At 49.8% G+C, this 13,399-nt stretch overlaps 1 pseudogene across 1 annotated transcript in view; it reads left to right on the forward strand.

Moving 5' to 3' along the window:
• Window positions 1–12,186, forward strand: part of LOC308605450 (WASH complex subunit 3-like) — a 60,520-nt pseudogene extending 48,334 nt beyond the window's left edge. The window contains exons 3-5 of the transcript in view: window positions 10,806–10,874; window positions 11,386–11,932; window positions 12,154–12,186. The product of the transcript in view is annotated as a WASH complex subunit 3-like (transcript). The remainder of the gene's footprint in view (window positions 1–10,805; window positions 10,875–11,385; window positions 11,933–12,153) is intronic.
• The last annotated feature ends 1,213 nt before the right edge of the window (window positions 12,187–13,399 follow it).

The following is a 13,399-nucleotide window of genomic DNA, read 5'->3' on the forward strand; positions in this document are numbered from 1 at the left end:
TTCATGCACATAAACTTACAGTTAGAAGAAATTAACCAATTTTGTGAAAACCACAAACTATCAAAACTCAACCAAGATGAAATAGACAATCTGAATAGCCCTATAACAATTACAGAAATTGAATTCATAATTTAAAAGCTCCCCCAAAAGAAAATCCCCAGGAGTAGATGGTTTCACTTAAGAATTCTATCAAATAATTAAAGAATTAACACCAATTTCACACAATCATTTTGAGAAAATAGAATAGGAGAGGGCACTTCATGACTCATTTTATGAGGCCAGAATTACCTTGATACCAAAACCACTCAAAGACAGCACAAAAATGAAAATTATAGACCAAAATCATTCATGAGCTTAGATACAAAAATTCTCAACAAAGTATCAGAAAATTGAATCCAGTAATGTATAAAAGCAATTATAAACTTTGACCATGTAGGATATATCCTAAGTGTGAAAGTCTACTTTAATATTCAAAAATCAGTCAATGTAATCCACCATATCATCAGGCTAAAGAAGAAAAAATTATATGATTGTATAAATTGATGGGTAAACATTTGATAAAGTTGAATGCCTATTCATGATAAAAAATATTCAGCACACTTGGAATACGGTGTGCTGAATTTCTTCAATGTAATAAAAGCATCTACCAAACAACAAAAACAACGAACCCTTCAGCTAACACTGTATTTGATGGTGAAGGACAATACTTTCACCTTAAGATTGGGAACAAGGCAAGGAGGTGTGGTCTCACCTTATTCAACATAGTATTGGAAGTTCTAGCCAGTGCAATAAGGCAATAAAAATAAAGAAAAGCATACAAACAGGTAAGGAAGGAATAGAACTGTCCCTACTTGTGGATGATGTGATTGCCTACATAAAAAACCCCAAGAAATCTAAAACAAACAAAACAAAGCAAAACAACATTAACAAAAAACTTGCAGAGACTTTCGATTTCCAATCCAACACGTAAGAAGCTGGGAGTCACGACTCTGTCCTCCTTGACACAGGGCAAGGAGACGAGTGACAGATAATCTTGCCTCACAAACCCACCTCATTCTGCCTTGTTGCTGCCAGCTGGGAGTGGAAGCTCAGCTCTTCTCTGAGCCCCATGGAAACAAGAGAAGGTAGGGGAGACCAGAAAGCTGACTAACACTGTCTCACATTCCCTCACTCAACCTTGCTGCTGCCCAATGTGTGTCCATCTCTCCATGGTTCCCTGCTGAGACCAGAGTGGGGTGGCTGGTGAGTGGAGCGCTGACTAACCCTGCCTCACATTACCTCACTCAATCATACTGATGCTAGATAGAGGTGGAAGTTCTGCTCACCACTGGACGCTGCTGACACCACCAGAGGGGAAATCAGAGCACCACCACCCACTTTTCAGGGGTGTGGGGAAAGTGGAAGATCATCTCTCTGTTTGCCCTGTTGATATCATAAGAATGTAGCGTTGTTTTCCCATTGATGTTCGGTTAGATCAGGTGGTATGGCCTCAAAATGTTCTTGTATTTTAGACAACCCGTACCCTTGTTACTTGCCTAGAGAAAAATAGGATTTTCTTGGAATTTATGTTTTTGCCTGTGCCTGTTCATTGTTCCAGGTTGGAGACATCTACAGAACTCTGTCTAGGGTATATGAGACACAATAAGAGAACTCAAAGAACTCACCACCATGTTATTTCTAAAGTCTGTGGTCCTGGGAAGTCTGCTTCCTTCTTTCCACCTTCCAGAGTGTTCCTTTGAGTTTTTGTTGAATTATGTCCAGAGATTTTAGTTGTCAGAGGGAATACCTGGGTGAAATGAGGCTACTCCATCTTGGCCAGAACCAGAGGTCTTGACATAATCTTTAGACAGAATGAATTTTAGACAGACATTGACGATCATTTCATATCCTCTTCTCTCTGTGCTGACATGTATTCTTTCTACCAGAAGGTCACTCAGAATCTTGTAAGACTTCGTTTAAGAATAATATACATTATCTGTGTCAGTTTCAAAGCATGTCTGCAAATTCTTTGACACTCCTTCAACAGAAGGATAAGGTCTATGCCACTTCATCGTAAACCTAGAGTAAGCTTACTGTCTGGTCAATCAATAGAATACAAAAGTGACACTATGTGACTTCCAGGCTGGGTCATAGAAGATAATAAAGCTTCTTCTTGGTTCTTAGGAACATTCATGCTAGAGCCTTGAGCTGCCATATAAATATTCTGACTGCCCTGAGGCTTTTATCATGAGGAAATTCAAACTCATCTACCGAAAGAGACCGCATGGAGAAGCTTTGAGACAACAAGAGGGGAAGAAAAAAAAATGGCTAGCCAGTCCCCAGATGTTACTCTTCCACCCCAAATCCAGCTCTACCCACAATCTAATTGCAGCTGCATGAAGAGGGAGCAGGGAGATAGTAGGTAGGAATAAGGTCAGCAAGGTGGTTGGGGTAGGGGTAGGGGTAGGGGCTCAGTTCATGTAGGGCTGGGTGAGCCATTGCAAGGACCCTGGCTTCTTCCCTGACTGAAATGGAGTCACTGAAATGTTCTGAGTACATAATGGACGTGATATGACAAGTTAACTAGGATCACACAGGACCTTTTATGAAGAGCTGACTCTTAGAGGAAAAAGGAAACAGGGAGGGCAGTTAGAAAGCTATTGCAATAATTCAAGACAGAGATGATGTGACTGGGATGGGGGACCAGGGAGGTAGCTGTGGAGTCGAGAAGTGGCCAAGTCCTGAAAATGTTTTGAAAAGCAGCCAGCATGTTTGCTGATAGATGTGGTATAGGATGTGTGATAGGTCAAGCATGACTCCAGGTTTCTGGCCTGAGAAACTGTGAGAATGGAGCTGCCTTAACTGAGCTGAGGGAGACAGTGGGAGCAGCAGGTTGGGAAGTGAGGCAGGTGAAGAACAGGACGTCAGTTGGGACGTGTGAAGGACATTGGATACCTGTTGGGCTCCCAGGTGGAGATGTTGAATAGACAGTTGGATGTATAAGCCTGGCATTCAGGAAGAGGTCTAGGCTGAGATGGAAATTTGGGATCCACCAGTATATGAATGGCTTGTAACGAATATGACTCTGACGAGGTCCCCAGGAGAGTGAGAGATAAGGGATAAGGAGAAGAGGACCAAAGATGGAGCCCAGGGACAGCACAAGTTTACAAGTCGAGGAGCCAAGAAGAAACCAGCAAAGGAGATGGAGAAAGCCAGGGAAGTAGGAGGAAAACCAGGAGAGGATGGGCACAGAGGGGAGAGGGGGTTTCAAGGAGGAGAGAGTAACGGGCTGAGTAAGATGACAGCTGAAAACTGATCACTGGATGTGACAGTGTGACGTGACTGGTCACTTTCACAAGAGCAGTTTTGGATGAAGAGGTCGAGAGGAAGTCCTGATATGAGTGTGTTAAGAGAAAATTGGAGGAGAGGAGTAGGAAGTGATGAGTATAAATGATGCTTTCAAGAGGTCTGACCGTAAACATAAAGCAAAGACGTGTGTTTGTAGCAGGAGAGGTGGTTTTTCTTTTTAATTTTATTGCATGTTTTTTTTTTTTTTTTTTTGCTGTACGCGGGCCTCTCACTGCTGTGGCCTCTCCCGTTGCGGAACACAGGCTCCGGACACACAGGCTCCGCGGCCATGGCTCGCGGGCCCAGCCGCTGCGCGGCACGCGGGATCCTCCGGGATAGGGGCACGAACCCGTGTCCCCTGCATCGGCAGGCGGACTCTCAACCACTGCGCCACCAGGGAAGCCCTATTGCATGTGTTATTCTTTGTGGCTGTAGAAATAAACACCGGCGTGTTTGCACACTGATGGGAGGGACCCAGTGGAGAGGGGAACTTTGATAATGCAGAAGGAAGAAGAGAATTGCCGAGGTGATGTTCTTGAGCAGACGAGAAAGGATGAGATCTAATGCATAAACGGCTTTGGAAAGGGACATGTGAGTTTCAGACCTGTGATGAATTTTCCCAAGGGTCTCCCAACAAAGTTGCACATCCTTCCACATACTTATCTGTGCCAAACCAAGACAGAGTATTTTTGCATCATGCTGCTCATATTTTTCAAGAAACTTGTTTTCTTTGTTCAAAACCGTGTCATAGAGATTCTCCTATGTTAGTACATAGAGACCAAGCTCAATCTTTTTAATGACTGCTTAGTATTCAGTAGCATGGATGCATCATTATTTATTTAACCAATCTCCTGTTGATGGACCTTTATATTGTCTCCAATGTTTTATTTGCTCTCGCAAATAATGCTGTAGATAAGCTCCTTGCATAAATGCATATCCTTGAGCGTTTCAGAATCACTAACTCCTAGAAGTAAAATTATTGGACCAAAAGCTAAGTGCCTTTTGAATTGTGATAGATGCTGCTCAAGTGTCCTCCACAAAGACTACTGCAGAGAACATCCCACTAGCAGTGCAGGAGTGTGACAAGTCAATAGCAGGTTTGTTTAAAGTGGGTCTCACCTTTAAAGCGTTGCCAGAACCGTAAGTGATAAGCCGCTGACCCCTCCTCTCCAGGACGTGAGAATGTGCCAACCCCAGCTGGTCTGGGGAGCTGGAGAGGCAGAGAATTGGGACGGTGAGAGAGGAGAGAGCAGACAACGCAGGGCAGGAGGGCAGATCTGGGGAGCTGCAGGGAGCCGGGCTCTAGCCTGGTTCCTCAAGCCACTCCTGTGGGGTCCCGGGCAAGTGGCTCAGCCTCTCACTGCCTGATCACAGCAAACATGCTTGTGTGGATCCAGGAAGGTAGCAAACATGAAAATGAGATTGTAAATGTTGGGGCAGAGACTGCAGGCTGCCCATCAATAGTCACCCTCCTCTTCTTTCCTCCTGACACGACCCCTATTTTGTGCAGGACTACAATTTCCCCTACTTATAAACATCACATTTCCCCTTCTGCAGGTAGTCATGTGACACAGCTCCGGCCAATGAGATGGGAGCAGAGGTTCCTGGGGGCATTCTGGGAAATTCCGTGGACAGCCTGCCGCTGATCCTAAAAGGTGCCCCGAGGCCCTGGTGAGCAACTGCGATGCGACCTCAGGGGCGCCCGAGTGCATGGAGGACATCGAGGGGAGATAAAGGAGGAGACTGAGCCAATGGCATCTTGGAGCCGCTGGCCCTGCACCAGCCCCTTCCAGACACCTCGTTGGGTGAGAAAAGTAAGCCTCAGATTTGTCTACGCCTCTGCTGGTCAGGTTCCCTTTACTCTCAGGAAGGCCGTCCCTGGATTTTCCACTAATGCCGCATGAGAACTTTCTGCAGTCTGGTAGCCTCTCCGGGTCGTATTATTTTTTTGGTGGGAGATGGATCAAGCCATTTTATTGAAGGGCTTCGGAGGAAGGTAGAGAGGCTGGGAGGACAATGAGATCCGACGTCCTTCTCCCAGCCGGGACCTCCAGCTTCACAGTCACTGAAAGATCTTTGTTCACGTATTAAAGTGAGGGAATCAAACCAGGAGTGGGTTTTTTTTAATACATTTTTTTTATTTTTAGAAGAATTTATATTCACAGAAAAGTTTCAAAAAGAGTATAGGGAGTACCTTTGTACTGCTCACCCCGTTCCCCTGACGTTAACATAACTAGGGTTCATTTGTTAAAACTAGGAAACTAACATTGACACATCACTGTTAAGTCAACTCAACTTTATTCTATTTTCACTAGTTTTTCCTCTAATATCCTTTTTCTGTTGCATAATCCCATCCAGCACACCACATTGCATTTAGTCCTTGTATCTCCTTACTCCCCACTCTGGTCTGTGACAGTTTCTCAGCCTTTCCTGTCCCATATGACCTTGACAGTCTTGAGGAACATTTTGCAGAATGCTCCTTAGTTTTTTGTCTTTGGTTTTGGTTTTTTTTTTTTTTTTTGCAGTACGCGGGCCTCTCACTGTTGTGGCCTCTCCCATTGCGGAGCACAGGCTCCCGAGGCGCAGGCTCAGCAGCCATGGCTCATGGGCCCAGCCACTCCGCGACATGTGGGATCTTCCCGGACCGGGGCACGAACCCGTGTCCCCTGCATCGGCAGGCGGACTCTCAACCACTGCGCCACCAGGGAAGCCCTCCTCCTTAGTTAGAGTTGGCCTGATGTTTTCTTCATGACTAGACTGGGGGAGAATTGCACAGAGGTGAAGTGCCCTTCTCATCACATCATTTCTGGGGCCACATGCTACCCACAGGATTTATCACTGTGACGTTAACATCCGTCACATGGTTAAGGTGATGTTTGCCAAGTTACTCCCCACTCACCCACTCCTGCCCTTCCCATGCTTGATTTTTTGCAAGCAAATCATTGAGTATGGCCCAAATTCAAGGGTTAGGGAGTTAAATTCTATTTCTTGGAGCAGGGAGTATAAATTCTTTGGAATTCTTCTGTAAGGAAGATTTCTCTCTCCTATTTATTTATTCATTTATTTATTCATATAAGTATGGGCTCATGGATATTTATTTTATACTTTGGGTTTTAGTTTTAGTATTGTATCATTTATCTTGTTTTTCAAATTGTATCGTCTTTGGGGGACTCTTTCAGGTTCCTTTGTCCCTTTGCCATGCTCCCATCATTCTGTTTTTGAGCACTTCCTTACTTTCTTACAAGATGCCCCAGGCTCGTCTTGTATATCCCCGTCCTCAGTCCTAGAATCAGCCATTCCTCTAAGGATCTGTGGTTCCTTTCATTTTAGAATCATATTAGAAACCAAGATCTGGGCACTCGACCAAGGGATTGTGAAGGTACTTTCAGCTCTAAAACTATAGGATTCTAGACTTAGGATAAAAGTGGTTCCAAAGTCATTCCATTATAGGGAGGATGAAATGAGATCTGCCATGTTCCATAAATATTCGTGTGAGCCGTGCCTGGTGGAGGAGGTGCCTGTGACACCTTCTGCTGTTCCCACTTTTACCTCCTCATCATCACCATCCTTGGGGAGGGGTGATGGGCTCCTGCCTCACTCCAGAGACCAAATCCCCACCTCGGACCCTTGCCTGGTACCGAGGTCCCCGTACCACAGCTTGGGTCACAGCTCTGCTCCCGTGGGGCCACTCCTCCCTTTTTACCCCCTGTCTTGGCTTCCCCAGAAGCAGACCCTGTGATAAGGGTTGGAGGGTGAGTGGTTTATTGGGAAGGTGGTCCAGGTAAGCATCAGGAGGACTGGGGAAGTGAGACAGGGAAGGGAAGGAAGCCAGGAAACGTTGCATATTGAGCAGGTGACTGCTGCGGCAGCAGGGCCTCAGTCCCGGCTTCGGGGCAATCTGGAAGGTGATGCAGAACACATCTCAGAGCTGCCCCACTGGAGGGGAGGGGCAAGGAAATGGGAGGGTTTACATCCAACCCCAACCTTCGCTGGCTGAGGACTGGTCCTAGGCATCAACTCCCCAGCACCCCAGCTTGCTCTGTGTGCTGGCCAAGAGGAATCCCTCAGAGGAAGCACCAAGGATCCTTAAAGTAGGAGACTCAGCAAGTCTGAGACAGGGGTGCCAAGGGGACAGGGGTGGAGCACCAGCAGCACCCCAGATTCCGCAGCCTGGAGCCTTGTTCGGAGCCAGAGAGCAGGCCTCCTTGATGGATAGAACTGCTCCTGTCTGCATACTACCCATTGCTGGACACCTGGCCTGGTCTATCCAGCCATCTCTCACTTGTACCAGAATGTCAGGTTCTGTCTCCCATCACCTGTCACCTTCCTGTCTACCTTGGTGGAAGCACATTGCCCAGATCCTCACTGCTTCACATCCAGGCCATCTCAATGTTGACCCACCCTCCTGCTGCCAAGTGGTGCCCAGAGCATCCTCAGAAGACCAGGGATGGGACAGGTGAGGGCTGGAAGCTAAGGCTCCCTACCCCAGCTCAGCAAGTTGCCTGGGCACCATCTCAAGTCAACAGCCACTTGCTTCTCTGAGCTCCTGCTGTGTGCCAGGCACCATGCTGAGAGCTTCCTGTGACCCTCACATTCTCCCTGTGAAGGAGTGTTCAACAGCTGTACCTTCTGGGTGGGGAAACTGAGGATCTGAGAGGTTAAGTCTCAGCCCCAAGGTCACCCACCTGTCGCTAAGGAGCCTTGAAGGGGACCCACACACATCCCACGCTCCCACTGCCCTTATCTGCAGCGATGTGGTTTTCAGTAACCTCCAGGTATAACCCGTGCCTCAGTCCCCTTCCCAAATCCTGGCCATTGTTTACCTGGAATAAGTCTGGAGCTCCCACTAAGTCACTGTTAGAGATGGTCCCCAGGCTGGTGCCCAGCAACAGAGACTCTGTGTGAAATCCAGCCCTGCTCCCCGATTGTGACTTACCCGACAATAATTAGTTCATTATGTCTAAAGTGCATCTGATTCCTCTGGAGGCTTTGCAGTAATTACAAGGTGGTACATTATTAAAAATGATTTATGGAGGCTAAAAGCTTTGGACGAAGAGCTCAGTGGCAAGATTGCTGGGCCACTATGAAAGAACTTGCCGGAGGTCACAGGCTGGATATGAACCAGGACCTGTGGCCGACTCCACCCCTGGCCCCCAACCACTGCCCTCACTGCCCCTCTGCTCCTGGGTGTCCATCTGTGCAGCTTTTAAGGCTCATGTCCTCAACCACCCTATGAGGGCAGGGCTGGTCAAATCACTGTCCCCCATCTACAGATGTGGAAACTGAGGCCCAGAGAGGGAAGGCAACTTGCCCAAAGTCACACAGCAGGGAGTTGGGGGATCCCCGTGTGCCTAACTCCTCCTCTAGGGCTGCCTTGCCTGCCCCCCACCGCCCTCCCCATAACAGTCCTCAGAAGAAAGCACAGACTGAGGCCCCCTTCTCCCTGGGGCGGGGGTGTTGTGGGCTCACAGAAAAGCCTCCATTCGCTGTATCTCCTGTCCTGGTGGCCAAACCCCTCTTTCTAGGTCTGCACCACATCCCCCCTTATCCTCCCCCCGCCAAGCCCTGGGGCTGTTACTTCCCTAATGTACCCACTTTACTTATTACCTTCAAGGAAGACTTCATCCAGGAGGCAAACACAGAACACCTGCTTCTGATGACTGAAGGCATCCTGCCTCCCTTGGATGCAAAGGGAGCCCCTGCAGTAACACACCATTAACCTCTGCCAGGGCTGGACAGCCCCCGACACCCCGACACGGTGCATCCCCGTCCCCGTCCCCGCAGGCGCTGGGCCCTGGGCAGTTTCTCACAGTGGCTAGTGCAACGGCTCGGGACACACTATGCTTTGCATCCCGCTCTGCCGCTCACTAGGTGTCAGATTTCAATCCGGCCACCTGACCTCTCTGAATCTACTCTCCTTACCTATAAAGTGGGAATGTTACTTACATTCTCCAGAACTCAGTTTTCCCCTCAAAAAAATAGAGAAGTGAGTTCAATTATTTGTAAGCTCAGCAAGGACCTGGACCTTTTTCTGCTGTATCCCTGGCACCTCAAAAGTGGTAGGATGGACTTCCCTGGTGGCGCAGTGGTTGAGAGTCCGCCTGCCGGTGCAGGGGATACGGGTTCGTGGCCCGGTCCGGGAAGATCCCACATGCCGCGGAGCGGCTGAGCCCGTGAGCCGTGGCCGCTGAGCCTGTGCGTCCGGAGCCTGTGCTCCGCAACGGGAGAGGCCACAACAGTGAGAGGCCCGTGTACTGCAAAAAAAAAAAAAAAAAAGTGGATGACAAAATGTTTTTGTGAAGCCATCCACCTGCCTTCTTGCTCCCATGCCCTCCCTTCACTGGGCGAGGTAGCAGACAGGGCTTGCTGAGCTGTGCGACAAAGGCCCATCTGGCCCTGAGGCCCAGGGGCAGGGATGTGGGGATCAGGCAGAGGAGACTGGTGGGGCCCCTGCCATGTCCGCGCGGCCTGTATGATTCCAGCCACCCTGCGAGGGAGGGGCTGAAGCAGCCAGGGAAACTCACCTAACGGGGGTGGAGGCTGGTGAGAGCTGGGGAAGGAAGGGGGTGAGCTTGGGAAACCGCAAAGTGGCCGGTTTGTGTGCACTTGGACGTGGGGCACGTCCCTGGGGGACCCTCCCTTTTCCCTCATTTTTCTGGAGCCCAGCACCAGGTGCCTCCACAGGCAAAGGGCTGAGACAGGGGCCGTTACACGGAGGAGTTATGGGTCTGAATGGCCAGTGGGAACCAAGCAGGACTCAGCTCCTCAGTCATCCCTGGGGCTGGGGACGACCTGAAGATGAGGAGAACGTGTGTGTTTCCTCTCCTGTGAGATCAGGGGGGGCCTGGACCACCTCCATGTCTCCCCCTCCCCCAAGATGCCACAATTCTCCTTACTCCTTTCGGGGTCCCTCTCCCCTCACAGAGCCCTTAGGGCAGCAAGGGGAAGGGCATGGCCCCTGAGGCCCCAGGGCCACACGTGGAGGGGCCAGCAAGGCCACCTGACTCCCAGTCCAGGGCCAGTGGTCTTCCATGCCCCCTGGAGAGTCAGATGTGAGGGTTCCTGCCTGCCAGCTCCCTCAGAAGGTGAGGGCGGTGGGCCTGTGCCTCGAGGGCCTGCACTTTCTCACCTCCTATCTGCACGTGGAGAAAATGAACTTGGAATGGGAGGCGCCCAGAATCCACTGTACAGATGAGGAAACTAGGTCTTGGAGAGGTCAAGTCATTTTCCCAGGATCCTACAGGCGGGCAGTGTCAGAAGTGGGATCCAAACCCAGGTCTTGGTAGCTGCAGAGGCTGAGCCCTTGGTGACAGAGCCTGGACCCTGGCGGTGGCCTGCGCTCCCCTGCACCCAGAGAGCCCCGGCAGCGCCCAGCCTGCCCTGTACCCTGAACTGTGGGAGCAGCTTGGTCATTTCCCAAAGACTCCGCCTTTTCCCAACCCCAGGCCTCCATATCTGAGCAAACCCTGTCCCTGTAGTTCCTGACAGCCTACACGACTGTGGCTGACCTGGGCCTGGGGCACGCCTGGGCTCCGTCCCAGCACCAGGCACCCTGAGTCCCTGGGTGCCTCAGGGACCTAGCCCTGGGATTCTGGCCTTGCTCGTTCGTCTCATTGGCAGGTCTCTCCTGCTGCTTCAGAGCCCTCAGCTCCCCAAGGCTCCCCAGGAGAGCAGGAACAGCCAGGCCACGCCTCCCAGAACACAAAATGCCCAACTCCACCAACAGGACAGCTGCCCAAAAGGCTGAGCCCATGCTGAGCAGAGCTGGAGGCCAGTGACCAACAGCACAGACGCCCCAGCCAAGCCCTTTCTCCACCCGAGGGGAGGGCGGGGCTGAGTGGCGGTGACCCTGCAGATCCCTTCGCCTGGTGGCAGCAGGAGGCAGTTGTCTCCAAACCCCACCCTTCCTTGATTGACAACCTAGCCCCAGCCAAAGACAACCCAATTTGTTGCATCTTCCCACACTTACAAAAGCACTAGGACGCTATTACCGGGTTGGGCGGCCCGGGTCAGGGAGGGGTTTGTGGGTGAGCCCCGGGTCCCCCGCCCGCTGAGGAGACGGATGGGGACAGGCTTCATCTCACGGGGTTAGGCATAGACCTGACTAAGGTGCCAGCTATTCCACAGAGAAGAACGGTGGCATTTCTAAACCAATTTGTGGTGCACACTGTACAGTTCCTCAACCCCTTTTCTACAGTTTCTGAGGAGAAACTGGCAGACCTTTCTCTTCGTATCCAGCAAATTGAAACAACTCTCAATATTTTAGATGCAAAGTTGTCATCTATCCCAGGGCTAGACGATGTCATATTTGAAGTATCTCCTATAAGTGTCACTAGGATCACAAATGAAACACATTCTGAAACCACTTCAGAGCAATCACAGAACAGTTTACAAGACTCTGGACCACGGGAAAGTGAAGTAACACCAGAAAATATCTTAACTGTAGCCAAGGACATAAGCTATGCCAGATATCTCAAAATGGCTCAAGTGGGTGTTCCAGTGATGGCAATAAGAAACAATGATATCGGAAGGACTAGACCCAGATCTTCCTTAGAGGCCAGATGCCGCAGTGCCTGATGTAGAAGGTGAAAAAAATACAGAAGAGGGCTTCCTGGTGGCGCAGTGGTTGAGAGTCCGCCTGCTGATGCAGGGGACACGGGTTCCTGCCCTGGTCCAGGAGGATCCCACATGCCGCGGAGCGGCTGGGCCCATGAGCCATGGCCGCTGAGCCTGTGCATCCGGAGCCTGTGCTCCGCAATGGGAGAGGCCACAACAATGAGAGACCTGCGTACCGTAAAAAAAAAAAAAAAAAAAAATACAGAAGAGAGTTCAGACAGTGAATCTTCTTTTAGTGACTAAGCTTAATTTTGATAACAACTACAGATACATGTGTTGGTGCACATTTACATTCTATAAGAAAGAGAGCCTGAACTTTAACTCTTATTCATAAAAGCATCAAATGGCTACATTTCCACCACCAAGCTTCCTCTGTGAAAAAATAAATAAAGCATTTATAATAAATAAAAAAAGAAAAGCACTAAAATCTTTAGCTGAGATATGTGTGCCTTGTGACTAGCAGCAACCTTCTACCAAGATGTGTGTGTGAGTGCATGTAGCCCTTCTCCAAAATCACATATATGCTCACTGGCCCCTGCCTCTTCCAAGCAGTTCCTCAGAGCTCTCTGAGAGACTGTGTCCTGGGCTGTAGTCCTCGGTAACTAGGTGTTCCCTTGGAATTGATCTTTCCATGAAGAGAATGCTTTGGAGACATGAAATAACCAGCAGAGAGCCTTAAATGAATTACACTTGTCAACTGAAATAAAAATGCACCACGTGAGAGCAGGTGCCCACGGTGAGGGGAACTCACACCCCTCCCTGAACAGCTGGGCAAAGGGGCAGCACCAGCTCCGGATCAGAGGAGTCCCCACAGGTCTATGCCAGGTCCCTCGGGCTTGTGCTGACTCACGGTGGCAGGGCCTGCCTCTCCACAGGCAAGGCTGGCAACAGTTCCTAGTCTTCACATCTCCTGCCTATGAGACCCATCCTGCCTAAGAGGCAAATTGAGGCGGGAGAGGGGCCAGAAGCAGACATTTTCCAGACGTCTGTACTTTGCAGGGGAAACAAACGCTGTCCAGCTGGACCTGCTGATGTGAGATGCAACGTGGCCAGTGGGGAGGTCATGGCCCTTGGGCTCAGGCAGCCCCCGCTGTGGATCCAGGTTCTTTCGAGCTCTGTGACCCTGGCCAGGCACTCAGCATCTCTGGGCCTCAGCTTCTTCACCTGACACATGAGGCTAATAACAACTGCCTCTCAGGGACAGTTTTATTTTTAGAGTCAAATGAGATCTCCAACATGATGGCCAAAGCATATGCCTCCATATGTCCTTTACTTCATAAATCAATGACCAGGAAAATGCAGAGTCCGCTAGAGGTTTGGATAGTTGGCAATATACATTGCTATATTTCTCCTCTCTTACCTCACCTTGGACCAGCTGACCTGGCCCTTTATACAGAACCCTCCTCTGGCCCAGGCATCTCTTCCATGCTGTCTCCCAGACTCTCTGTGTCATTCC

This window comes from Mesoplodon bidens (assembly GCF_964165515.1).
Source record: "Mesoplodon bidens genome assembly, chromosome: 2".
Classification (NCBI taxonomy): Eukaryota; Metazoa; Chordata; class Mammalia; order Artiodactyla; family Ziphiidae; genus Mesoplodon; species Mesoplodon bidens.